Source organism: Sparus aurata, chromosome 11 (genome assembly GCF_900880675.1).
Source record: "Sparus aurata chromosome 11, fSpaAur1.1, whole genome shotgun sequence".
Taxonomy (NCBI): Eukaryota; Metazoa; Chordata; class Actinopteri; order Spariformes; family Sparidae; genus Sparus; species Sparus aurata.
In genome coordinates, this window is record NC_044197.1 from 26,764,790 (window position 1) to 26,791,816 (window position 27,027).

General features: G+C 41.8%; 2 long non-coding RNA genes across 2 annotated transcripts in view; one reads left to right on the forward strand and one right to left on the reverse strand.

Annotated features, from left to right (window-relative positions):
• Positions 1 to 14,103, forward strand: part of LOC115590996 (uncharacterized) — a 27,641-nt gene extending 13,538 nt beyond the window's left edge. The window contains exons 2-3 of the long non-coding RNA XR_003985874.1: positions 9,915 to 10,202; positions 14,086 to 14,103. This is a non-coding gene — a long non-coding RNA (uncharacterized LOC115590996). The remainder of the gene's footprint in view (positions 1 to 9,914; positions 10,203 to 14,085) is intronic.
• LOC115590997 (uncharacterized) lies at positions 1,789 to 26,096 on the reverse strand. The gene is made up of 3 exons (XR_003985875.1): positions 25,849 to 26,096; positions 10,500 to 10,590; positions 1,789 to 2,297 (listed from the first exon to the last, which is right to left on the reverse strand). It is a non-coding gene; the product is annotated as an uncharacterized LOC115590997 (long non-coding RNA).
• Positions 26,097 to 27,027: the final 931 nt, after the last annotated feature.

Sequence of the window (27,027 nt, forward strand, 5' to 3'; positions counted from 1 at the left end):
GTTCCCGTGCATGCAGCAGGTGGAGCCCTGGTTCCAGTGTTAAATGTCAGATTGATAATAGATGCATGGGTGTACCTTGTAATTACATTGTGGGGACACACCTCTCATGTGGGGTCTGGCCCCAACAAGGCTGCTGATTTATTTTAAGCCTTCTATTATTAAAAATAAATAGAGGGTAGCATAAACGTTGGGGCGAGGTACGTCGCTGATAAGATTAGGGAAAGAGTTAAAGTTAAGTTTAATAAGAGTTGTGATGGTAGATGGTTCCTTTATTCATTCGTTGCATGTGTCTGAAGTTGTGATAGGGAATTAAGAGAGAAAGAGAGAAGCTTCTGTACGTTTGACTCTCATTTGTAAAACAAAGTGGACACAGGGCAAAGTCTCAAGCAATATCTTATATGATGTATATCCAATCCAATCCAATCCAATCCGGCTTTATTTGTTAAGCACTTTAAAACAACCAAAGTTGACCAAAGTGCTGTACAGAAGAATAAATAAGACGTCATAAATAAAAGACATAAAAGCTCACTATAAATTCAAATAATTAAAAAAACACGTTATTTTATTTTCGAATGCTTATGAAATGTTGAGCTCTTGAGGAAGTATCAAGTGTACTGCAAGTGTGCCTGTCTGTGAGATTTTCTTTGATGCAAGAAAAAAAAAAACACCTTAAATATTAAACCTAGAAGATTAAACATGTAATTCCAAACACTTCCTGATGTAATTTCTGGTGTGATGTGAACAATCGAGAGAGATCACTGTCCCTGTTACATTTTTCTTATTGTTTAAACATGAAGTGAGACAGCCTTGATAATTCGATTACATCTGATTTCTATGCATCTGATTCGTCCTTAAATCGGAATACACAAATAAATAAACAAGTGTAAAATCCTTGTTGTTATTGACACAGATGATTGTTCAGTCATCTGCAGTCGGCATCGTGTTGATCGCAGTTGTGCAATATCGTCAACTAACATATGAATTAGTATTCTGCTAGTCAGAACGTAGTGAGCAAGCAAGCTATGGTTAGCCAGTTAGCTTTATCTGATGCATCTGGAAATGGTTTCCCTCATAGCATAAGCTAATGAAGTAATTCTCAAAAGGCAAGCAAGCTAGATAACAGCCAGATCAGCGCTGGGAGTCTGGATGAATTAGCTGACTTTATCCACCCAAGATGAAATTTTTGCTTCAGGACTTTACAACTCATCCACGTTAGCATTGCATCTGATGTTGGCTAGCATTAGCCAGCTAAAACCACACTATCACAATGTATATTGAATTGTTTGCAGTAACGGTAGCTTTGGCTTTGGACTTTGTGTTCGAATCTGTGTTGTTCATGTCAGTGGACTCCATTTATTAGCATTTGTTAGCTAGTGTTGCACTGTTGGCGCTGTTGTGGAGTGGAAGAGGGGAAAGTCACTTGGGACTGTGTGTACAGCATTACATCCTTTACTTTCTCCAGGAAATACCATCCCGAGTTCTATCAATAGACTTCAAAGACAAAGTGATGTAAGTTGTGTTACATTCTCACATATCATAAATACATCAAGTTATGGTATGAACTGGATGGATGGACTGATGGATGGATGGATGGATAGAACGAAAGACAAAACTTTCTCTCCTCCCTTTACTTCATCAAGCTCCGCTTTCTGTGTTCTGCTCATTAGTTTCCATAGTAACAGAGTGTTGCTGAGCTGGTCGTCAGGCTGCCCACTCAGTCCGCTCTCTCTCTCTCTCTCTCTCGTTCTCTCTCTCGCTCTCTCTCTCTCTCTCTCTCTCTCGCTCTCGCTCTCTTTCTCTCCCTTACACACACACACACACACACACACAAACAGTTATGCACACAGTCATTCACCCATAGGTGGATGGAGAACCACGCATTACAGTTGCATTGACTCAAGGACACGCACATAAGTCAGTAATGACACGGTCACACACACACACACACACACACACACACCTATACATATACACTCAAGCTACACTCACACAAGTGTGTTGTTGTTTTGGGGGATCTGATATCCTAACGAGGATGTTCTCATCACTCACATCATCGTCTTTGACTCTGAGAAGTGTGTGTATGTGTGTGTATGTGTAGACAGACAAAAGGCCTCTAAGAGTGACGTCACTGATCAGAAGTTTGCAGGCACAGAGTCGCCCATACCAAACACACACAGGTACACACATACATCTGTATAATCATGTTGGTCCTCAGAAGGATAGAACTCCAGGAACACGCACAGGAACCAAACTCAGTCAGATATGGTGTGTACAGGGTAGCTAGCCCACTCAGAGCGCTGCAGAGACAAAGACAGAAACAGAAATACCAAAGTAGGTTAGAGCAAAGCATTCTGGGATAGCAGGATACCCCCTGGGCTTCTGCAAGACGCTCCCTTTCTTTCTCCCCTTCACTGCTTCTAGCTCTGACTCTTTTCTTTCTTTCTTCACTTTTTTTCTGCATGTTTTCCTTCCTGCTCTATTTCTCTCTTTTGCACTCTTTCCCCTGCCTGATTTCATCTCTTTATGTCGTCCCTCTGCTTTTTGTCCTCTCTGCTGCATCAAGTTATGTAGCGCTGTAGTTTATGTGTATGCGCCTATGTGTATGAGAGAGAGAGTGAGAGGAAGAGGTGATGCCTCACAGATGAAGACGTGAGAATCAGAGATTTGGGATTCAGAACTGAGTTTTACCTCTCAATCTCTGGTGAGCCTTTATTACCTTGTAGCTTGGTGAGCTTTCATTCTCCCCCTGCAGAGGCTGTGTTGTAAGTTTCTTGTTCCAGTTTCCGCCACTGTGTGGAGTCGAGACAAACATTACATCCTGCTCTGGAATGAAATGCAGATATAGTTTGATGTGATGTATGTTATGTATGACGCATGCTATGTGACAGTATTTCATCTGTCATATCTGACAATTACAAATCAGTTTGTCAGTCCATTTTCTTAAAAAGAAAAAAGCTTGTTTCTTTATGAATTGGACTTTTTTTTTTGTATATTTACACCAATACTAAAGTACAATGTGAGCTACTTATAATTTGCCAGAGTGTTACCATTTCAGTCTCTTAATACTTTTACCACTCTTACTTCTTTATTGCTTTTTTTTCACTTCTTTTATTTTGACCAAGTTATACAGATTTTTAATATAAAACATAAATTAACTTTAAATTAAGATGTGTTTGTTAGGATTAAGGTACTGCCATCAATATTTAAATTAGTTAAAAATGCTCCAACTTTAACAACGACAACACAGTGATAATTAACAATTACAATCCAGTGATGCAATATATTGTATATTATTCTGAAATGGGTCATTCTGCATTCTGACTCATTAAACTTTTGATACTTTTGGCACATCTTGATGCTAGAACTATTAGAACAAATACTTTTTGGTAGTAAGAATGTGAATGCAGGACTTCTGCTCGTAAGACAGTGTTTCAACATTGGAGTATTGTTATTTTTTAACTTGAGAAAATAATCTAAACATGTCTTCTACCAGTGAAGGGCACGGACGAGTTTTGCTCAGGTCCAACCTGTCATAATCTTATTTATCTATTCATTTGGCAGTTTATTTGACATAGACAGTACATGTAGGCGTTGTTACATCCAATGCAAGTCATACAGGACTTCTCGCCGCGGCTTATTCGCAGTCCTTGTCTGTGGTTTCGGATTTTGAGGAATCAAACACATGACACAAGGCTCTAAAATAGACACAAAAACAACAAAAAATCTGACTGAAAATAACAACCGAGATCAGACAGAGAGAAAAACGAGACACAAAAAAGGTCAAATAAAAACTGGTAATGGAACTCACTGTTCACAGATTTTTTGTAAGCCATAGTTTTGCCTTAACATCGAAAGCACTTACAGACCTGCACTGTATGACTGAGCTTCCTGGTTTAGGGACGGGGGGTACCCAGACACACACTAGCAAGAATATGAGTCACGAACATCCGGAAATGTGCAGGAATATCCTAAAAGGTGTGTGGTCCCTTTTAATTAGTAAGTGATGTGGTTCATGTAAGGTAAAATTATTGTGAGTACAAATGAAACCAAGAGGCAAACACACACGCACACACACACACACACACACACACAGGGCTACTCTTTAATTAGAGCCTCTTGTTTTTTCTTCCTTTTTCTTTTTTAAAATCTTAGTTTCTTTCCGCCTCCATTGTCAAGTGTAAACAAGCGTCATCATTTCACAGCCAGTTTGTCAAAAAAAAAATCAAAAATCCACTTGTCACTTGATTGTGACGCGCAGTTGAGACGCGGCAGCTTTTGTCACGCTGTCCCAAACATGTAATCGTTCGTCCTTACAGTCATGTCGTTCGTCTGACTCACTGGTTCGCTCAACTCGTTTCATTCATTCACCCGCTTCCTCTCCTCCTCTTTCTCTTCCGTCCTTGTCTCCATCAGCAGATTGCGGGGATGAAGGGATGAAAACAAAGTGACGGACAGGGAGGGAGAAAAGATGGATGGAGTAGAGGGATGAAAAGCTGTTTTGGCAGATCTGTTAGAAAATCTAGCGAGCGGTATGAAGAGCTGCTGGCTTGATCCCCAGTGTCTGACTGTGCCCACTACAACGCTTTGAATTACAATGAAACTCCTGAGGGACTTTTTTTTTTTCTTCTCCTCACTAAAGGAGGCTTAATTATTAACAGGTTTTATTTGTGTAAGCCATTAATAAACAATCCCTGCCTCCCCGACTGTAGCAACCTGTCAATACAAATATTCAATGATGCATTTAAGGTGGAGTTAAACTGGAATAGTGGCTCCGATCTGGTGCTGCAGTTTAGTGCTCCACATTTATACCAGTTGTTCTCTTTGAAGCGGTTCAGGTTCTTTCTTTTTTTTCGCCGACTTTGGTCATGTCAGACAGGGTCAATATACCGCTGTACATGCATTGAGAGTAGAGGAGAGGAGGAAAGAGTAGAAATGAGGGAGAGAAGAGAGGACAGGAAAGGAAGGACGGATGAGAAGGTAGGAAATAAAAGAGGAAATGAGAGGAAAAGTTGGGAAAGGGTAAGTAGAAACAAGGGGAACAGGAAAGAAAGAGTAGAGGAAAGGAGGGGAGAAGAGATGATGAAAGGATACGGAAAGGAGAGGAATTGGGGAAACAAGGGAGTATAAAGCATTTGTGTAAAGAAGGAAAAGGAAAGAGGAGAGGAGAGGTGAGGAAAAGGGAGGGGGGGGGAGCAGAGAAGACAGGAAGAAAAGGGCAGGTGAGAGGGGAGGTGAGGAGAAAACAAGGGGAAAAGGAAAGGAAAGGAAGTGACAGGGGGAGGGGGGAGGGCAGGTTAGAGCAAAGGGGAGAAGAGAAGAAAGAAAGAGGATGGAGAGGAGAGGATAGGAGGAAACAAGGGAGAACAGAGCCATTGTAAAAGGAAAGGAAAGGAAAGTAAGGGACATTAAAGGAAATTAAGGAAAGAGGAGAGATGAGAAGTTGAGAGGAAAGGAGAGGAGAAGGGAGGGGGTAGTATAAGAAAGGAAAGACAAAAATCAATGAAAAGAGTGAAAAGAAAAGAGAAAAGAGGATAGAGAGCGGATGAAATGAGGGAGAAATAAATGGAAGTGATAGAAGAGAGGACAGGAGGGGAGAAGAGAAGGGGAGAGAATGGAAAAGAGTGGGGAGACACAGAAAGAGGGGAGGAGAAAAACGGTGAGTACAGAGCCGTTATTAAAGAAAAAGAAAGAGAGGAAAGGAAGGGAAAATAAAGGAAAGGAAAGAAGGGAGAATAGGAGTGGAGGGGATAGGAGAGCAGGAAGTAAAAGAAGTGCAAATGAGGAGACAGGAAAGGTACGAGGATGGAAAGGAGAGGAGAGGTAAAGAAAGAGGACAGGAGGAACCAAAGGAGTATGGAGCCATTGTGAAAGAAAATGAAAGGGGGTGGAAAGACGAGAGAGGAAAGGAGAGAGGGGAATAGGTTAAAGAGAAGGAGGCGAGAGGAGGAAACACAGGGAGAGTGTTGACCATTGAGTTTCGCCGCCTTGTGTGACGCTCCCCCTGCGTCCCTCCTGACGTGGCCCTTGCCCTCCTCCTTCCTTAATCTCCTCCACTTTCCCTTTCTCCTCCTTCCTCGTGTCCCTCCCACCCTCGGGCAGGGGCATGCAGATGAACGGATAGATGGATCGTTTTCTCCTCCTCTTCACATCTCATCCCCCAAGTAATGCATGAGAAGTATGCATGTGCCTTTGTTCACATGCAGGCCTTACATTGTATGATTGCGTGAGCGTCTTTATGTAGATTGTGTTGTCGTTCTGTGTGTGTGTGTGTGTGTGTGTGTGCATGCCTGTGTGTTTCTCTGTGTCAGCGTCCCAGAAAAGGCGGACCTGAGGGAGTTGTGCTCCACTTTCACTCCTTTATTAATTCACCCTTCGCTCCCACTGTGTTTGCCGGGATGGACATGATGGAAGGAGAGAGAACGAGGGTGTAATAAGAGAGGGAGGGAAAGTAAAGTGATGTAAATGAGTTCAAAGAAGAGGCGAGATGGACAGTAAACACTCGTAGAAATGAGAGGTGAGGGTGTGGGGTACTTTGTGTCTGACTTTCACGGACCCTGAACACTCTGGTTATTTTAAAAGCAACCCATTTTCACCAGCGATCACGTCCGGGAGAAACTGCAGCTTCTCATCCAACAGGAGGCACTGGCTTTGTATGTTGTTTTTTTCTTCACAGATACGAACACGGTTATGCAGCCAACAGACTGTGGGTGGGCAGGGGAGTCAGCATTCACAGTGTTTTAGAGAGGAAAGAGACTTTCTGAAACTGAGGGGAGGACCACAGAGCAAGTTTTTCCTCACGTTCATTTGTTTGTGCCGTCATTTATTTGGGGTAAAATCCCTGAGGCACTGCCGGCCGAGACACTTCGCCGTTGTAGTCCAGCTCATGGCCCAAAAGCTGAGTTGTTAATATGTATTTGATGCGTGATTGTGGGGGAAATTGCAAAGTGTTCAGCGAAAATCACAATTAATTTTACCGTATGCATAGGTAAAACTTACGCCATTAAAGGGCCCCTTTTACCTTTAAATACGTACATTTTCATGCCTGTACAAATAACTCCCCTGATATCCCCTCTTTGTGTAACATACTGTATTTACTGTGTGAGGCTTCACTTTGAGGTTATAGGACATACTTTCGATCACAGTGCTTAGATCATCGTAACTGAGCATAGGGCAAACAAAGGAGAGTCATCTAACTTTGGTACTTAACCGAGAAAGGGTCAGTGTACTACTATATTTCAAAATAAATACAAGAAATAATAAGCACGGGAATCAAGTTTAATTTGCAAAAATTAAAGTGAATTGTTTGGGAACAAATGTCAGCTCCCTGTGTTGCAACATAAAAGTACCATAATTTAGAACATCGGAACATTTTTCGGAACCATCCAATGTGTACAAAAAAGTTTACACCTAGCTTTAAAACGTTATCACAGGAGGAGAAACACCTCTGAAACGGACTGACGGGTCTTATTGCAGGTAGACATGTTAACTGATAAGTTACTGAACTTGTGTGATGCTGCTATTTGCATCAGTGATGTTTGGAAAGACAACACTAAGACTGAGAGACACTTAAGTAAACGGGTTACACTTCAACACACTGTGTATTACCAACATCTTAAAAATGTGAAATATCTTATATGACCACAATCAAATCTACAATGGAACAGGTGGTTTCATGTAACTGGTGAAAATGTTGGTTGGTTCAAATGTTGGTTCAGATACAAGACAGTCTGACTGTCATTTACTCAACCAACAGTTATAATTCTATGCAGTAAAATAGATTACTTATAGTGCTATTAATGTAACCATTCATAAATGAAAACATCCTTCTGTACAGGAGGCTAATTCAAGGCCACACACAATATCTGACTTTTCGCTAAACCTTTAAATATATATCATGATTCTTTACAGTGGAGGCACTCTACCTCACCTGAAACAGGGCAACTAACTGAATGAATGCGCGAGGTGTCATATAGTGGGCTAACTACATTGGTCGAGACAGGACGAGATGTGTCAGGATGCGTTTGATTCAGTTCAACACCACTTATAGACTGACAGAGCAGATGGCACACTCACTTCCCACCAATAACCAATATGTGGAGAGAAACCCTGTAACTGAAACATAATAGACCTGAGCCCGTCTCACAGTTTTAATTTGATATCTATGTCGATTCCTGGAAGATCCAAAACCTCCCTCACCTCTTCCTGCCGGTCCCCCTGACAGAGCAGAATTAAGTTCCGTTCTCAGTTAAAATGAACGATAAGGAAATGATGTATCCACAGTGATAAAAGAAACCACCGCCTGGAAACTAGTGCCTAGAAGTTCTACTTGAGAGCTGAAGCCCTGGGATAAAAGAGAGGACTGCTATAGCAACAGTAACAATACAACAACAAACAGTGACAACAAAAAGACGTTGGCTGGTGACAGAGCTACTCACCTAGAGAGAGTTACAAAATTAAACAAATTAGAGTATACAAAATGCAATTTCAAACTGTTGTATTTTGAAATACAAAGAATGATTGGCGAGTATGGAATTGCACGGTAGAAAGAGGAGGCTGAAGACTAAACTGTCTCTGTATAATACAGTGTATTTATACACAGTATGTGTGTACATGCTGCTATCTAGGCTAACCCTCACTGCCTTAAGCATAATCATACATTCTACCCGGGCCTTTGTCTCCATAACGAACCTGACAATGACTAATGCTGCATCGCCTTGGTGACGAGCATCCCCACATTACTGAATGTCATTTGGATTGCCTGGACAGACAAACCGACACACGCACAGGCAGGCAGCTGCGCTCGTCTTATTGTTTGGTTCGACTCACTGTTCATCTCGCAGCCGCTGAAAAAAATTATTTTCCACTGCCGGGCAAATCCTCCATTTCATTTGTGGTCTGTGGAGATCGAATGTGGCGTTAATGAACTGACTGGAAACGGGGAGGAATGATGTACAAGCCTGTGCTGAGGGGAACAGGCAGTCACGAAGCTCCTCATGTTTGTCAGCAAAGCGAGAAGGGAAACAAATGGTGTATAGTTGGTGTTTCGGTCCACATTAATGCAATGGAAAGAGTCCACTCCAGAGAAAATTCTCACTCGAATCCATTTAAACTCATCAGGAGACACTTTGCGTAACTGTTACAACTAGACATTTCCTGTATGCCGTCTTTGACTGTGGGGATGTCTCTGGTGTTACTGTGGCGATCCTGGTGTTATCACAATGCCATTTGCCATTAATCTGATGGAAATTGACGTGGATGCTCGTGATTCTTTCACAGCTTCACACTCAATTAAGTCATCAAATCGCTGCTCAAGACTGAAGCATCACCACGTGAGAGCAGAGATGCCACTTTATCAGCCATGAGTTTGTCTCTTCTGCTCTTTATTTTGTTTGAGGAAGTTTACACTGAAGGCGACTTTAGCTAAATTTGCTACCTAAAATAGCCTTTTCACTTTCCTGAACTGATTATTAGTCATTCTCAAACCTTTTTTTTTTATTAATGTAAAAAATACTGATTGAACTAAGGAAGCCAAAATCAACCAAAGTATGATTTCTAAAGTGGTATAGTAATAATGACTCATCAAAAAGCGAGTCCACTGGAGAGGGTTTTCCACAACCAACACGTGGTGATATTAATTAGCCAGCTAGTTACGGCCAGCAGTAGTTCCCATTTCAGCCAGCTAATTCAAAGACAGACACAATGAATAAGAAGTCTGCTTTTGTCTCTTTCTGTCTGAAATCAAGGACTCATTGTTTCAAAGATGACTAAGAATGTTGTTGGCTAATGTGTGGAGGTTCAACCAAATCTTTACAGGTGTAGACGCTACGCCTTCACAGGACTGAGTTGCAAAGGCTCAGTTGATTTACAGAACCTGGATTTTAATAGATTGTTGTCTTTATTGTCTGTTCGCACAGGAAACCTATATGAAGACGGCACAAGAAGATTCAACCAGAAGACTGCTGCTGACTGCTTAGCCCAACCGAACAGCAAGGTGGCACAAACATGTTCAGCAGAGCGTTGTACCCATAAGGCCTTGCAGGGGCCCAGTGGGTGGGGTTACAAGGAAGCAGAGATGAACCTGACCAACGACAGACCGTCACCCGGGGATATAAGCTCCGCCCACCACTGATCTTCAGGGTGACTGTCAGCTGGACCAACCCCTCATACGCCGGCATCTAAACCCTCATTGGCCCAGAGTGCAGGTAGGAACTGAGTAGGAGAGGAGTTTTGAATCTCTGGTTCTCAGAGTTGTGTTTGTCAGGATCAGCAGTTTTTCTAATTGTTATCCTGACCGTTGGAGGCACGGTGATGAAAAGTGGAGCTGGAGGTTGAGGAGGATTAAGTGGGGGAGTTATGAAATGCTGTGGAGGGGCTAAAATGGGTTAAATAGTTAAAGATAACAAGGTTAATGGAGCAACAATATTATGCTTATAAAAGACAGAGGAGGAATTAAGGTTAAGATTAGGTGTCGGTCCAAAATTAAAATTCAGATGAAATACCTGCTGTCATCACCTCCTCCTGGCTCTATCCAACGGCTTCCCGGTCTTATCACGGAATACTGTCTTTGCTGTCTCAGTGCAGTCATGAAACCTGGAATAAAGAGGCACACATTCAGGCCATCTCTCCTTGAAAGTGTTCATGGTGTTGCACTAGGTAGTGTACGCGAAAATTGGCCGAAGCCAATTGTGTGAAGTGTGAATCATTGCATCTAGCTGATTGCTGGTGGAAGTGGGCGCGATTGTCAGATTGTTGGTTTTGGAAAGTTACAGAAACTGTCAGACGTTTGACATTCAATTCAGACGTTGGACAGGTGCAGGGGGAGGATTTTTCAGATGGCCTCCAAGCACTTAATTTGAAGCACACTGAGGCTCTTCTGCTTCTCATGTAGCTGCTCAGCCATGCAGTCAGCTAAATACCCTTCCAGTAAAGGCTGAAGACAGCAGTTGGCTTTTGAGGTTTTTATTTGCAGCTTTTTGGAAATCTTGCAATAAACCATATTGGAAGAGAAATTGAATGCTAGGGATAACAAATTAGAAAAAAGGAAACAACACAACAAGAGTCTGACTGAAAGTTCTTGAAATGAATTGGTACAGAAACCAGGAAACTAGAATAAAAAAAATCATAGATCACCTATCAAAATTACCAGTGAACAATAAGCATTAAATCCCTACATACATACATACATGACATTGATTAATCCAGTAAACAATAAGAAAAACCACTGAAAACCAACCAAAAAAAAAAGTTTATTCATATGAATGTCAAAGTAGTTGTGTTGTGTATATTGCCTTGTGTTACTCGTACAAATTTACATTTACATTTACGGCATTTAACAGATGCTTTTGTCCAAAGCGACTTACAGTAACTCATACATACATTCATACACTGATGGCGGTGGCTGCCGTGCAATGTGCCGACCAGCCCATCAGGAGCAGTTTGGGGTTCAGTATCTTGCCCAAGGACACTTCGACATGCAGACCAGGGGAATCGAACAAGCAACCTTCCGATAACAAGACGCTGGCTTTGCACCTCAGCCACAGTTGCAAACGTTGGGTTAATTTAAGCGACTCCTGCAAGTGTTTATCCGCCCCAAATAGCAAGGTTTCTTCACTTTACATTTTGTGAAATAAACTAAACACCCGACAATTGCAGTCAACTCTGCCGCTGTTAATTTCGCAAGTTAAAAGACGGATAATCTGGGAGCAAAGTTTGGCACGCAGCGTAAAGGGAAAGTATTTAGACACTGAGTTGCCTCTCAACTCCAGAGCTGGCGGGCTCTGAGCAGTGGACCTCGACACACACTACACCCAAACCCCCAAAACAAAACAACTAATTCTGAAATTTTCAACTCGCACGAACGCACCAATGACATGAATTTTGTGTGTTCCTGAACTTTTACCTCAAAATTTGCTTCACTTACGCTGCGAACACACCACTAATCTAACTTGTCTGACATCGCACCAATAGCAGTATTATATTTTTAAGGTCACCCTGATAAAATTTTTGTGTGGACAAATCATTAAAAAAAAAACATTTAACTTGCTTGTAGAAAAAAGGTGAAGAATAGGGTTAAGTTTCTCTGTTCCTTACAAACATTGCAATAACGTTAGCTAGCGTTAGCCACATTAGCTGGTGCCCAGACTGGTAACCCCTTGAGAGGGCAGACGAGTGGAACAACAGCGGTGTTGTAACGTGAATACAATCGAAGGGGTGGGGATGAATGTTGTCAATAACACCGTTAAGTTAGGCAAGTTTGTAATTAGCATGCTTCAGCTGGGCTTTGTACAGTCACGAGGCTGTTGTTGTTTCCCCTTGATCCTTGTTACCAACGTCACACCGTGTGATAATAGGCATCACAAACACACAGGTACTCATGTGACTGTGAAACATCAGCTGTGGCAGCGGCAGCAGCTGGCAGATTAGCTTTATCACACGAGGTACAGGAGAAATGTTTAAACACAAAGTGAACCAGAGTGCTGATCACAGTTCCAATTAGACAAGCAGTGAAAACAATGACTTAACGCTGTGTATAATCTGTTCTGTGGTACCTTTCCAGATTCAACGCTGATTATATTAACAAACAAACATTACGTAAGGTGTCTTTGAGTCAATTACAATGAAATGGGTCATCATTGGAGGCATGTGCCTCGAAATTTACATCACAACCTGACTTATAATTGTGAGATATCCTGTGTGCCAAGTGGAGAATTTGGCCACTTCGGGTCATTCAGGATCATCCTCTGGACGGCATGATTGTGGCTGATGAATTTCAAGGTAATCTGCCAAATGGGTTTTCCTATGATTTTCCTTAATTGTGCGCAAAAGGCATTTTTTTGCATGATGGTAATTTGAGAGGAAGAGTGAAACGTACTCTGTGCAAGATTAATAACCAGTAAAAAAAATGTAAAACCGTTTACGGCATATTATGTTCAAAGTCAACCCTCAACATTAGAGGAAAGCACACGAACCAAAGAGGTTCTCACCATCCAAATCTGCTCAAACCCAGGTGTGCTGAATGATGAATCACACTTGATCGTAAATTGGAGGCACCTGGCTGATAGTTTGTAATTAGCATAGGTAATGTAATGCCCACTAAACACCATGTAAGGGCAGGTGTATTCGACAATGGCACAGTGGAGAGATGCCACCAAAAAGGGTAGTGAGAAGAAGGAGAATATCAGCAGCAGGGGACTTGAGGTATTGCTCAGCCAGCTCCTGGAGCCAGATTTATCCCCAGGAACTATCCTGCAGCACAGGGAGGGTGCTTTGATCCGTATACGCATGCAATCTACAGCACCAATGATATTTGGCAATCCAGCTGATGATTTTTTAAATTATATTATCGCGTTCAGTACTCTCAGAAGTGCACAGTTCAAAGAGAAAGCAAGAAAAATAACATCACAGATTTAAAACTCATCACTGATATTCTTTAGAATCTAAATATCCATTAAAATGGTGGGCTCATATTAATGTAAAATGAACATTTTGGAAGATTTTTGGTGAAATGACAACTGGCATTGGAATGATGAAGATAACAAAAATATTTTTTTTTTTTATGATGGGCATGTTCGACACCTCAGCCAGATTATGTCACTCCTGTGGATAGACTTTCTCATTAAGTTCCAAATTTCTGCTGTGGGAAAAAGTTTATTGCAGTCGACATTACAGACAGAGATGAGTTTGGTGTCTGACTAATGAAAGATTTTTTCCCATTGCGCTACTTCCACATCTATCAGAGCAAGCTGCTCAAACAGAAGGCAAGGATCTCACTGAAAGTGTTTTTAGTTGTGAACTATCTTTCTATTTAACCTTCACTTAAACGTTGCTGGACAAGTATAGCGCTCTTCAACCAGTTTCAAAAAAGGAACTAAAAACAGAGTAGCCATTAAAATGTGATCTACAACATGTATCACTTAAATACCCCATGTTGTGTATGTGTGTGTGTCTTTTTGTGTATTTTTAAGTGGGTGTGTGTGTGGGCGTCGATGGGCCAGCCTCATTGTGTTTTTCACCCTCTGTCCTCTCTCTCTCTCTCTCTCTCTCTCTGTTTCGTTGTCTCTCTATCTGCTGTTGCCATGAAACCAGTCCTACTCATCCCTGTTCGCTGAGTCAGGAAAACGAGGGTGTAGTTTGACTGGGGTGGTCCTCTCAGAATCACTAGATGGCATCTCAGACCCATCTACCAAATCTAGCTGCTCACAGCAGTTTGGAGACGACAATTCACACGCATCATGTGAAGTCGCTCCGGCTGGCTTTTTCAGGGGGAGGACCTCGCCTTATAGCAGCATTTCACAGTTTCTCCTGTATGGTTATGCCCGTCACAGTTATAATGTAGGCCATGTCAGAATTCTGAAGAGTTGATTATGACCTCTTTTTCCTTTTTTAAGATCCCAAGATGAAAGATGAAGTGGGCTCTTGATCTTCCAGGAAAAAGTGCATTTTCAGAAGTGAACCAGTACTGCACCTGTGGTCACAAGTGAAACGTCCAACCAGTGTAATCTTTACAGATGTTTTAACTACACTGCAGTTAAAAAGATATCACTTGCTTTCATTTTATCTCCATAATTTATATCCCAGTGCATTACACTAGGAGGGATTTAGGATGAATCCATCACTGTCTAATGTCCTGCTAATGTGATGTGATGTGATGTGAAATAACATCACGTTAAAGGAGATGTTAAGTATCTTGGACAGTCTCTGGTGTCTCGTGAATCAGTGTCAGGGAGTATGTTGTACACATACAGCAACGTGCATGCTCTGATTGGACTGTAGTTATGATGTATATCTGCTATACTACACAGAAACGACTTTGTTTTCTTTTGCAAAGTTCAAAAATAGCTTTGTGTGTGATCCTTTTCAACATGCTACACAGGAGCTGGTCGACTTTGTTTCCTGTTATCTGTGCTGGAAATGATCCCCACCCCTGTAGTGGAGCAGAGTCATAACCGACTCTGTGCTTCTGTTTCCATGGGCATTGAAACGAGTGTGATTGGCTCTTGGCTGTTGTTTGTTTTGCGTCAGAGGGAATTAGCATTAAGTGGAACTTTCTTTTGTCATGCCAAGGCATCTGGCATATATCTAGTGTTTGCTACATTTTGAGGAAACAGCAGGATTTTCATATATGTCGACATTAATATCATACCCAGGCTGAGGGAAGCTTTTAAGAATTCACAGGATGAAAAACAGAAATAAATGTATACACTCACTTGCCAGTTTACTCAAAACCAAAATGGACTTAAACAGTGATATGTTCATTAAATTTTCCATCTGGTTCTACTACAGAAGTTCAATGTTGAGGGTCTCGTTTAAAGCAAAGTTTGCATGTGTATTACTGAGATGTGTGTAATTGTAAGAGACAGAATAACCCATTTGAAATGCATTTGTTTTACTTATAACACTAAATATAAAAACTTGAAAAACACATTATGTTTATTTAGTTACTCTTAACTTGAAAAGTAATAATTGAATAAACATATAGGGGACACTGGGGTAAGATGCGCCATTTTTCATATTTAGGATCACTACATCAAGGCAATCATAGTTTTGTCGCTAACTAATATATCAGCATATATTTCAGGATGTTGTGCATCCCTTCAAACAAACAAAATGAGTGTAAACATAACTGTTTCGATAATATAGCATGTCCAAAATGAGTGGTCTTGTGGCACAACTTACCCCGTGGATGGGGTAAGTTGAGCATAAGAGCGGGGTAAGTTGAGCCATTTGGCTACCATTTTGACTTTATTAGTCCCCACAGCTAAAATGGTTCACTTTTATGCTAGGTTTAGGACCTCATGTTGTAGCTCATAGATACCACAACTGATGTATAAAACAAATTTAAAATGATCTATTTTGGTCTAAACCCAATTCTCATGAAAGTTATGATAGTCTAAATTCACTTTCAAGAGTGAAAAATCTTTTTTTGGAAATAAATGTCTAACCACTTTACCCATGTGGTTCTTACCTTCACAGACTCCATGAAATGATGCCTTCCTCCTAAATATTTGGTCACGTGATCAATGTTTTTTACCGTTTCCCAGCAACAAGGGGTGGCTCAACTTACCCTTTCGCTCAACTTACCCCAGTCTCCCCTAAGGTGTATGTCAGTCTGCGTTAATTTAATATAATCATACATCAGAAGTCATTTAATTTAATCACATTGACTCTGATAGAATAACTCTGCATTAAATGTGACACTTTATATTGAACTTATGTAATGAAACTAGATCAAAAATGTACTGTTTTAGCCCATTTTTCGGTTAAAATTAGCACAGTAAAACTCACCTTCATGGTGGTAACAATGTTCGGTTCTTGCTAAAACTGTTGTAGCGAGGTGTCGATTGAACTGTTTGTTCACTCTGGAGGATGCAGTTTGTGGTTCTGTTGATTGCATTTAAATTATACTGCCAGGTGTTTCTTTTATTTGGTCCTCCCAAATTGCATCACTGAGAGTGGGCTGAATAACAAAAACACTTTCCTTTTTTTTCTTTCCGCCACAAAAAATATATACAAGTACAACTACCTCGTCCCTTGGGAGGTATGTTTCTCTCACGGCGTCCTCCACAGACTCAGCGGGGTGACTGAGCTGTAATTAACACAATACAAAGGCTAGAGTGTACTCTGAATGGCACATGCATACATTTTTAAAACAACGCGATGACTTTGTTTTTCCAGGGAAGCAGTATATGGTGTGTGCGACATTATGTTTGTCGTGTTTTCACTTGTAGTTTTTGGGGGGAGAGTGCGTCTCTAAATAGCCCCGTCGTTAGTGGCATTTGCTGTAATGACTCCTTTGCGATTTGCAGTTTCTTCTCCACAGAAGAGGACAGTAGAGCAACGGAGAACATTTGGGCAAGTCTACAGTAATTGAAGCGATTGCAAATGAATCCCATGGGACTGAATCTTCAGTCTGAGCTGAACTGAACTGAGTTAATGGCTTTTCTGAACAACTGCTGTGTGATTCACTCGTGGGGCCACATTACATCCGAATGAGAAAATCCTATCTTAATCCCACTTAAGAAAGCAATTTAGAGTTTTTCCGTGATACAAGGAGCGTTGCTGAATGCCATGCCTGTTGCCAATCAAGCTGTAGTGTACGAATCGGTGAATCACCCTCAATCTTCTGCAGGGATGCCAAATAACTTGATCGGATAGCAAGAGTCAAGACTGACTGTGTGCCTCAGCTGGAACCAGTAAATATGTAAACATGTCTGAAAGGACGAACTTCATTTCAAGAGCTATACACAACTTCTTTATTAGTCACTGATGATTAGTTGGATGGATGAATGATATAATGAATAGTTAAAGGTGGAATATGGAATATGAGCTGAATGCCGCCATCTAGTGTCTCAAGATCGTAGTCGCGACAACAAAAAGGTAATTCCAGCGGTCGGGACAGGGCAGGAGGATTGAGCCGCCTCCGTTTCCTCCAATAACTGGGCGTGGAGGTCGATGGGTCACGATCAGTATTCTCATATCTAGGATCAACGTGATATAATGAAAATAAGTATAGCAGAGGAGTTTGACTGACAGGTAACGTTAGCTAAGTTAGCAAGCGAGTTAGCTTACCGATCCAGGAGAAAGTTCGCCATTTCCGCGTGTGTTTTGATGCCGTGGAAATCCTTTACCTGAGTCCATCGAGCGCATGCTTCACCGATATTTACTCTGTTTTTTGCTCTTCTCCGGTCACTCAGCTGCTGGGACAGATAACGCACCGTTCGCTGGGGCTCTGAAGAGCTTGCAGACTCCGCCATTTTACCCAGTGTCAGCCTAGCTGTGCCGAGCTTTGCCGAGCATTGCCGAGGTTGCGAAATTGGCAACCCGCAATGCCGGCCGCTATTTGGCTGATACGATGTAAACAGGAAGTCATTGTCGAACCCGTCAAAATTTCTTAAATTATTTATTTCAGACTAAATATAATTTTTCAAGGAAATGCATTACTTTTAATCTGCGCCCCTCTAAACGCCCCGTGGATGTATTATTTTTGAAAAAATATAGCATTTAATATGCATATTACATATTCAACCTTTAACAGATTTCTCCCTGAGCCGCTTGAGCACCTTTCAATGTTTTGTCAGAAACTGCAAAGTCACAACTAGATTCATGATTGCAAACATCATCAAAATGCAACAAAAACATTTTTTCAGAAACCGGAATGTGTGAAGGTTCGGTGGGCTGCGTGTGAATAGCCCATTGTGACAACAAGAATACAACGCTGTGTAAAAATTGTTCAGCCATTTCCCAGGCATTGTTTCAGGAAGATGACTTCAGCCAAAAATTCCTGACTGCAGAAATGTCAGCGCAACCATATGAGACAGAAGTCCATTTACACTTGCGACACAATAAACCAAAGTTGTTGCAAAATGCGAGTCTAAAAGGAGTACAACGAGAACTTTCGCACAGCAGAGGAGTGGAAACTACTCGATTAGGAGATGCCTCGCGATACGCGACGTGGAAGATTCTGCACTGATGCAGAGACAGAGCATGATAAAGAGATTTGACATCGTGATGTCGCGGTAAGTTTTGAATTGTGGGTGAACATCGGGCTAATGTTACTTTTGTCTGGAGATGTGTCAGAGGGAGCCAGAGATCAGCAGCACATGGGAGGCCTGAACTGAACAAGACGCAGTGAACTTCTGCAGCCATAAGAAAAACAGTGAGCCCAGCTAATCAGCCAAGAATTGAGGAAGCGCTGTTAAACTCCGAGAGGTGTGTGCTGACTGCATCACAATTGCAACGCACTGCAGATGGGTGTATTTTTTTTTCCTTTTCAATCTTTATGTACTGAGGTGGGTCTAAGAGAGACAGATGGGAAAATATGCAGTATTAATGTTGCGTTCTGACTATTTAAAGGGATTTCTGAACAAAAAGGGAATTTAAATCTATCTCACCGCTTATACTAAATGATGAAAGAGTCCCCATGTGCAGTAGTGCCATACACTGACAGGCATCAAGAAGCATCGAGAAACGCCGCGCATTAGGTCCGTTGACAGGTGGTCTGCAATCAAATCAGATAGCGAGGGGAAGATTCACACCCGTGTCTCAGAGTGTGAATTTCAGCTCGAAACTCACCTCTAATTTTAGTTACATTGTTACATTGTACATGAATGAATGCCGGTGCTCGTATGGATTAATGTCTTGAGTGTCCGCGTTCGATGTAGCTGATACATTATAGTTGCAGCCTCAGTAAGAAGAGAACGTGGGTAAGGCGTAGCTAATGTTATCATACTCTGATTAAGATAATGTGATTATGCGCTTAGTTAAAGCAGAAGCATTATCTCAGAAACATATTGTTGTTGTCGAGTGACAGAGGCATGAAAGGACATTTGCAGGGACAGAGGCAAAAATCCTGATAAAGCCGTCTTCAGAAAAGTGGTGCAGAGCTGTTCATTAACATGGTAGAGAGAGTGTGAGAGGTGACACACAGTCATCTCCCATTGTTGCCCAATTCTCTGTTTGGCTATGTTACAGGCAACATGTGCCATTTGGAAAGTCCATTTCAAAAGTAAAACAGTATTTTTGGCTCACATCTATATTTTGGAGTATGCCCAAATTAATTTTCAAGTGTTTTATGAACACCAACGATAAAACGGAGACTTGCAACCGCATTGAGATATGGATAGCACCCAAAGTGAAGAGACATGTTTCAGTGTTAGTTTGTTTCACAGGGATAATCAACTCAGTTTCCAACACATCTTCAGACCAAAACAACTGAGTAGGTTGCCAGTGACTCCCAAAACGACATATATCAACATTTCCAAAACAATATGACTGTTGCAGTGCACAGTTGGACCGGATTTGCGTATGCTTGCAGGTTGGTTGGGTTTAGGCAGCAGAACTACTTGGTTAGGTTCAGGAAAACTGTGGTTTGGGCTAAAATGTTTCTGTGACTTCGGTTGCAAACATGTGATGTCACTTCATTAGTAAGTTAACAGAACTCACCAATGATTTTTGGTTTCACACTGGACATGAACCGCGGTCTCCTGGGGGAAAGCCAGGAGTGCTTGTTTCACCTGACTGTCCATCCCTGACCTTTTCCAAGTGGCCTTTTTTTTGCTTGTTATATTGACTTCCTCCTTTGCTGCTGTAATAATTACTACAGCCATTACAGGTAACATCCTAACAAGAAACATAAATATGGGTCGTACAGTGTGTTCCCTTGCAGACGTGTCCAGCTGGTAGTGGCACCGTTTACTGCAGGCTGTTCTTGATCACAGTATTTATTGCTGTAGGTCGCTTCGGGAGATTTGAGTCCCACGTCCATAAAGCCTTTGCTGCTGACCTTGCTCGTCCATTAGGGGCCATTGGTGAGGTCCACCTGAGCAGTTCTGTCAGGTTTGGCGGAGGGAATGTGACGCACAGATTCAGCATCGCTTTTCTTTTTTTTTTTTATTCTGATCACTATTCCATCTCTAACATGAATTTTAAGCTGCTGTAATGAATTGTGAAGCTCTGTTGATTACTCGTTGAATCTAATATAAAGCTGTTTTTTTGTTTTTTTTATCCCGCAGTAGTGATTGGAGTTAAGGCCTCCACATCAAAAAGTGGGTAAAGAGAAGTTTTTGCAGATTTGCATTTTTTAAACCAAGGTTATTCCCTCATTTTGACCTCCTTAACGAAACAATAGTACCTTTATGTCTAAAGCCAACGTAGTAAAAGTTGCATGTTAGCAGAGCCTCCGTCTACACAGGATGCGTTCAGGCACAGTACTGAGTGTAGCTCACCCAGGTTTTTGGCAGCAATAAAAGCCCAAAACACACCCACTGTAGTTTCACACATAAAAAGGAATAAAATAGAAGTGAAGCGTTAGAATATGCTTGCAGTTTACGTACGTATAGCTCAGTGAAATGCAAGACGTTATGTGGCCTCTGTGCTCAACTGTGCTGATTGAAATATAGGCATATCTTTTCCGTCCGATGCACTTGCGATGGATATTTAGCCGAGCATCTCTATCTTTCTTGCCTTGTGGACAGAACAGTTGTACCAGTAAATGGGAGTATTGAGGGAAGTAGTTACTTTATTTAAAGCTAAGGTTCAACATTTTGGGAAGTAGGCCTATTATTGAGGAAAAAGGAATCTTGATTCACACTTCAGGAAGTTACTGCTGCCGACCAAGATATGATCCGGCACGCAACCTCCCATAAAGTTTTCATATGGATCAAACCATCAACTGTTTCCTCCTGACTAAAGGTTTCATGCCTGCTGCTAGCTGTAGCCTGATATGTAAAGAACAGATAGGTGGGTAGAGTAGCCAAAAACTGCACTTAAGTAAAAGTACTGTTAGTTGTATGGAGTAGTATGGAATTGATTGTTTCATTTAAAATCAAGAATTAAAAGAATACTATTATAATACAGCTGTGAACTCCTGTGCTCGTATTAACATGGACGTCTCCATCCATCTTCATCTCTCCGTTTGCTCCTCTGCCGTTTCCCCTTCCTCTCCGCAGGTATCCTCTCTTCCTCAGCGGTGGCAGGAACGGTCGCCATAGCAACAGAGAGCCTACTGCGAAGTGAGGGAAAGAGTTAAAAGAAATGAAAAGAAAAGAAAAGAAAGGAGCAATGTTGACAAGGAAAGAAGGAGGAAAGGGAAACTTTTGGGCTAAAAGCTGCACTTCGTGTCTTCCTCTCAGCTTCTCTCTCTCTCTCTCTATCTCTACATCTGTGTTATTTTCCACACAAAGATTGGTTTCCTTGAGCTTCTCCTGGAGCTTTCATCTGTTCCTTCTATCTATCCCTCCAGCTTTATCTCTAATCCTTCATCTATCCCTCCGTGTCCTGAAGTTAAGGGCCAATTATAGCTTTTGGCTTTACGATACACGCAAGTACATTCTCCCCTATGTGTATGTGTGTGTGTGTGTGTGTGTGTGTGTGTGTGTGTGTGTGTGTGTTCTGTATGCAGCCCGACTCCCCCTCTACTGTAAACATGGATTCTTGCTTGAGGTAAAACCTGCTTGTTAGCTGCATTATTCACTTGTTGTTGGGGATGTTGTGGGTTGATTCAAGGCAGACAATCAAAGTCACTACAGGGTGTCTCCTGATTGGAGGGCTGTCTCTTTACTAGGTGGAATTTTACTCCACTCCTTTTACTCGTGCCATTTCAAGTTTTTTAGACGCAAGGCGCCCACCCCTCCGCTGAAGTCTATTCTTAAAGATCCAACAGTGAAGAGGTTGAAGAATTCACAGCGCCGAAATGGAAAACGCTAAAATGTTTATGTCCTCTTGTCATGTGAAGGGTTATGCGCTTGGAGAAGGAGCAAGAAAAAGAGAGAGAGAGTGTGTGTGTGTGTGTGTGTGTGTGTGTGTGTGTGTGTGTCTCTCTCTCTGTTTTAATCTCATTCATATATTCATCAGCAGGCAGAAGTGCTGACGCAAGTGAGAGGGAGAGGAGGCATGGAAGTGAGAGGCAGAAAGTGTGAGATAAAGTGCGAGGAGGAGAGAGAAATCCAGAAAAGGTATCCATCTTTCCATCCACCCTGAGTGCCAATGGCGATACCTGATGTGGACATTAAACATAGAGCACATGGATGAATAGTGAATGCAGAGAAGACAAAGTGTAGTGGATCGGAGGAGGCGTTAATAAAAGACGAGAATCAATCAAGCTCCCCTTCTTAACCGATTTATTTTGGATTAAAGGGCAATTAAATCCTCAAATGCAGACCAAAAATAACAACTGCCACTGTCCTCAAATATATTTCAACTTGCAAGCTTGCATCAGAGCCTACCCAGCTCTCTGTTGTGTCCATCTCTGCTCACTTTTGTGCTGACAACATGAAAAGAGACTTCAAAGAAAGCCGAGTGCACAAAAATCAGAAGAGACAGAAATCAGGCAAACAGCAGAAAATGGAGAAATGATGAAAAGTGAAGATGAGAAAGAGAGAAGGATATGGGACGAGGAGGGTAGAAACCGGAGGCTTGAGTAAGGATGGCCTTTTTTTGCCTCATCCGTCACTAACCGTAATGCATCTGGAGTGTGTCCACGCTGCGGACAGCTGGCTGAATTTCTCAGCTGACCTGATCTGACATACATCTGTTTATCACAACTGTAAAGGGCTGTTGGACCAGGATTAACACGACGATTACATGCTGGAGAGTTAGTAAACATGACATGGCGATGCACGCACGAAATAATGTGTGTGGATGTGTGCTGGAAAAGTGATTTAAGCAGGAATTCATCCAGTTGGTAAAAATGTTGATCTTACCATTCAGTGTGTGTGTTTGCAGTTATATTCTGAGGACCAATCTGCAAAAGATTCTGTGCAAAGACAGTTGATTATTTAGTCTCATGCCCAGCTTGTCAAATACCGATGCCGTGGGTTGGTAGGCTGGGCCGGCCACCAACCCACAGCGTTGGTATTTGGCAAGCAGCAAAAGGGGCCGCAGGTCGGCCGGCGAGGACAGGGCCTCTGTACGCTGGTTACACACTGTACCAACTGAGCTGCTGGGGTGCCCCAAGTGATTACAATATTTAAAAAATGACCTCGCTCATGAACATCTCAGCCCGACTCACTGTCAGATAGAGTTTCATTAGCAAAGGTGGCTGTTTATCAAAAAAGACAACTACCTCCACATCATCGAACTATGTCTTTTGTTTTCATACTCAGGCATGCAGTTTTATTTTGGTGGTACAGCAGTGGTGCTTCTAAAATGGAAAAATGACTCCTATTCACAGAAATATGTAAATACAATAAAAGTTAAGATCAGTCTATTGAGCTTAAAGAATAAAAAAAACGTTGAATTGAAGTATTTCCTGGAAGTGATCCCGGTTAAAATGCCTGGAATTAAAATTACAGCCACCCATGTGAGGTTCGGTGAAGAGGAGTCGGGATTTGGATGCGAGTTACTGCTCCCACCTGCAACTCAGTGAGACTAAAACTGCCATCCTCTGTCACCATCCAGGATGAGGAGGTGGACACTGTAGTGTCACATCCTTCAATGTGTGCAACTGGTTTATCTGAAAATGCCACGTCGGTGGTGTTCTTGTACAGCATTATGAATATTGTGTCATAACAACTTTGGCGCAAGCTGTTGTGGCTAAGTGCATTATGTACAGGACTCTTACTCTGGAGACTTGGGATCATGTCCTGTTTAGGAAACTGTGCACTTTTGTTGTTTAGACATTTAAAATACGTAGAAGAACATGGTTTGAGTTAAAATACTCTTGCTTCAGTGTTATCTCTGTGTTAGAAAAGATAACTTCTCCCTCTTTTCCCTTCCCGTTTCCCCGGGTGGCAAAGCTGTACCATAACAAAAGCGTTATTGGTCAGTTGCAATGATTGTCCTGGAGCAAAATTAATTATGGTGGTCCAAGAACATCAACACATTGATATCTGATCCTGCATTTGCAATCAGCTATTCCATATGTTTAATCAGTCTGATGGTTTTCAGCTACTTGTACCTCAAGGCCATGAAATTCAATGCGCCGGGTGAATTGAAATCTTCTGTTAAACTAGGAACTAAGCAAGGAAAGTGGCGTGAAGTGTCTCAACCTCAGTAACAGTGGTCTGGAGTGGGCTTCCACTGATGTCCGGTACGTTTCCAAAGGGACTCAACCAAAATTGAAAGCTGTGCATTGGAAGTTTTACAACAGGATTGGTTAAATGTAGCACATTAATGTTATGTGAACATGCCTGTCTTGGCATCAAAGTATGGCAGATTAGCATAATCCTCTTGGAACCAGTAATTTCTAAGAACTGTGTCCCATGTCATCAAACTGACCTGTCAGTTTTGGAGGCTGTGTTCTGGTCCCGCTCCGACTGTGTTAACTGGGAGGATGCTGAGCCTGTTTACTTGCCTGCTCACGTTACTCTGGTCATGCTACCCATTCCAGAGCTGAGCACTGCCAAAATCCCCCTCGTCAGCAGTTTGAACAACACTTAAACTCCCCTTGTACTCCGAATTCCCAACTTGACTGCTAGCTGCATGGCGAACTGAGTTAACTAGCTAACAGCAGCTAAAATTAGTATAAATTTGACGATGACCAATTCTAACATGTACCTTTAAATTCTTGACAGGACCCTGACAGCAGTTTGTTTTTAAAGACATTGAAAGAGTGGGGCCACAACGAAAGACAGATATAATACATTAAAAACCAAAAAACAACACAAAAACTCACACACCTGGGTTTAGCTGCAACACCTCCCATGCTATCTGGTGCTCCCTTGCTAACATCATACTTTACAATGGAGAAGTGTTTTACTGTACATCTCCCTGGAGGGAACTGTTGAATTTTTTTAGTCATCTACAAGGACTGACCGATTGCATCTTTAGTTTTGTCACAGTTGAAACTGAGCACTTCATAAGGGTCAGTAGTTGTCTAAATGTCTTGCTCTGGACCAAAGTGTTTGATAGGCCATCTTGCAAAAGTTGAAATGCAAACTCTGGTGTGGTATATCATTTTTTTTTTTTTTGCACAGAAAAATTGCACAGCCTCTCTAAGCACACGGTTCCTCCAGTTAGTTCAGTATCTACAGTGCTTAAAACAGTTGTCTTAATCCTTAATCATCTTAAATACAAGAACCAAGTCGCTACGCTTTACTGCACTCCAGTTACCTAGCAACACCCATTCACAAAATGCCATATAAGGCATAATGCAGTATAGAGGCTGAATGTACGCTCAGATTCAGAGAGAGAGAGAGGGGCAGAGTGAGAGGACATTAAAGAGAGGGGGGCTTTTCAGGGAGTAAATAACAAACGAGTCCAAATCCGTAGAGACGTCAGGGGCTTTTGGTCACTCGTGCCAGATATCCCAATATGAGGATTATTGTCCTTCGAGACATACAAACAGTCCAGTCTAACGGCAGTCTTCGATGATTTCAAGTCTTACATGAGACAACAAATACCGGCTCCTACCTCACATGTAATCCCCCTGTACTGTATCTCCCATCTTCCTTCAGCGCGTCTCTCCGTTGTCAGTCCGTCACTCAGTCAGTCGTTCAGCCTGCTGGTCGGCCAGCCAACCAACTAGCCAGCCAATTAGTCATCTCAGTGGGAGCAGACTAAAACTTGGTCTCTTCCCACACCTAATACCTAACAGATCTTAAGGCTTACAACACAGACAGTAATGGGCACTGTGCGCAACACAGCTTTATAAAACTGCAGCTTTTGGCCCCACAAAAAGAAAATAAAACACAGTGATTCATGAAACTGTGTTTCCATAGCAACCATGGATATTTCATATTGGCAGGAAGAAGACTATGGGACAAGGCTGCCTACTGTTCTGCTCCACTCTGTCTTCTCTCTTCTACTCTACTCAATTATTGTTGTATTATTACTGCAGATCATCGTGGCTTCAGACTCGCTGAGGCAAAGGAGTCACGAAGATATACTGCTGACTGTCCATGCAACCATTTTGGATGTGAATAAATGTCTATGAATTATGAATTAAACATTTCTTAAACCTGCAATGGGGTGAGCTCGGCCACAGGACCACTGTTTTAAATTTACATTGCATTACAAATTACACTTTGGGACTTTTCAGACAGTTTTGGTGACATAATCCCTTAAAACTTTTGACAAATTAAAGAAGTCTTGGGGAAAAATGTTAATATGTCGGCTCCTGAAGCAGTTTAGTGCATGTGGATGAAGCTGATGCTATTGCACTTACTGCTGCTGCTTGAGGCGTAAGCAAAGTAAAAAGCCTTTTAAGGGCTTACAGCCACCGATGACTATGAACAGACAATGTGAAGCTGTCAGTTCATGTCATATTATTTATTTCTGAGAGGTTGCTGAAGATGTTAACCAACAATTCTTTTAAAATCTATTTCCTAGATGCTCTCCCGTTAAGTAGGTTATAGTGTTTGTTGCTTGTGGTTTCAAATGTCCAGCGCCATGGCCTTATCTTTCAGTGTCATTTATGACTTACTTACCTGCTGAATCCAAGGACCTTTATTGCTGGTGTCCATGCTTTCTGCCTCACAGCTTTAAACGAAGTCAGAGGAGTTGGGAAATGATTCGGAGATGGAAGGAATTCAATTACCCGCACATAAGTGACAGACATTAATCGATCATATACAATAGATCCGTTCTGTG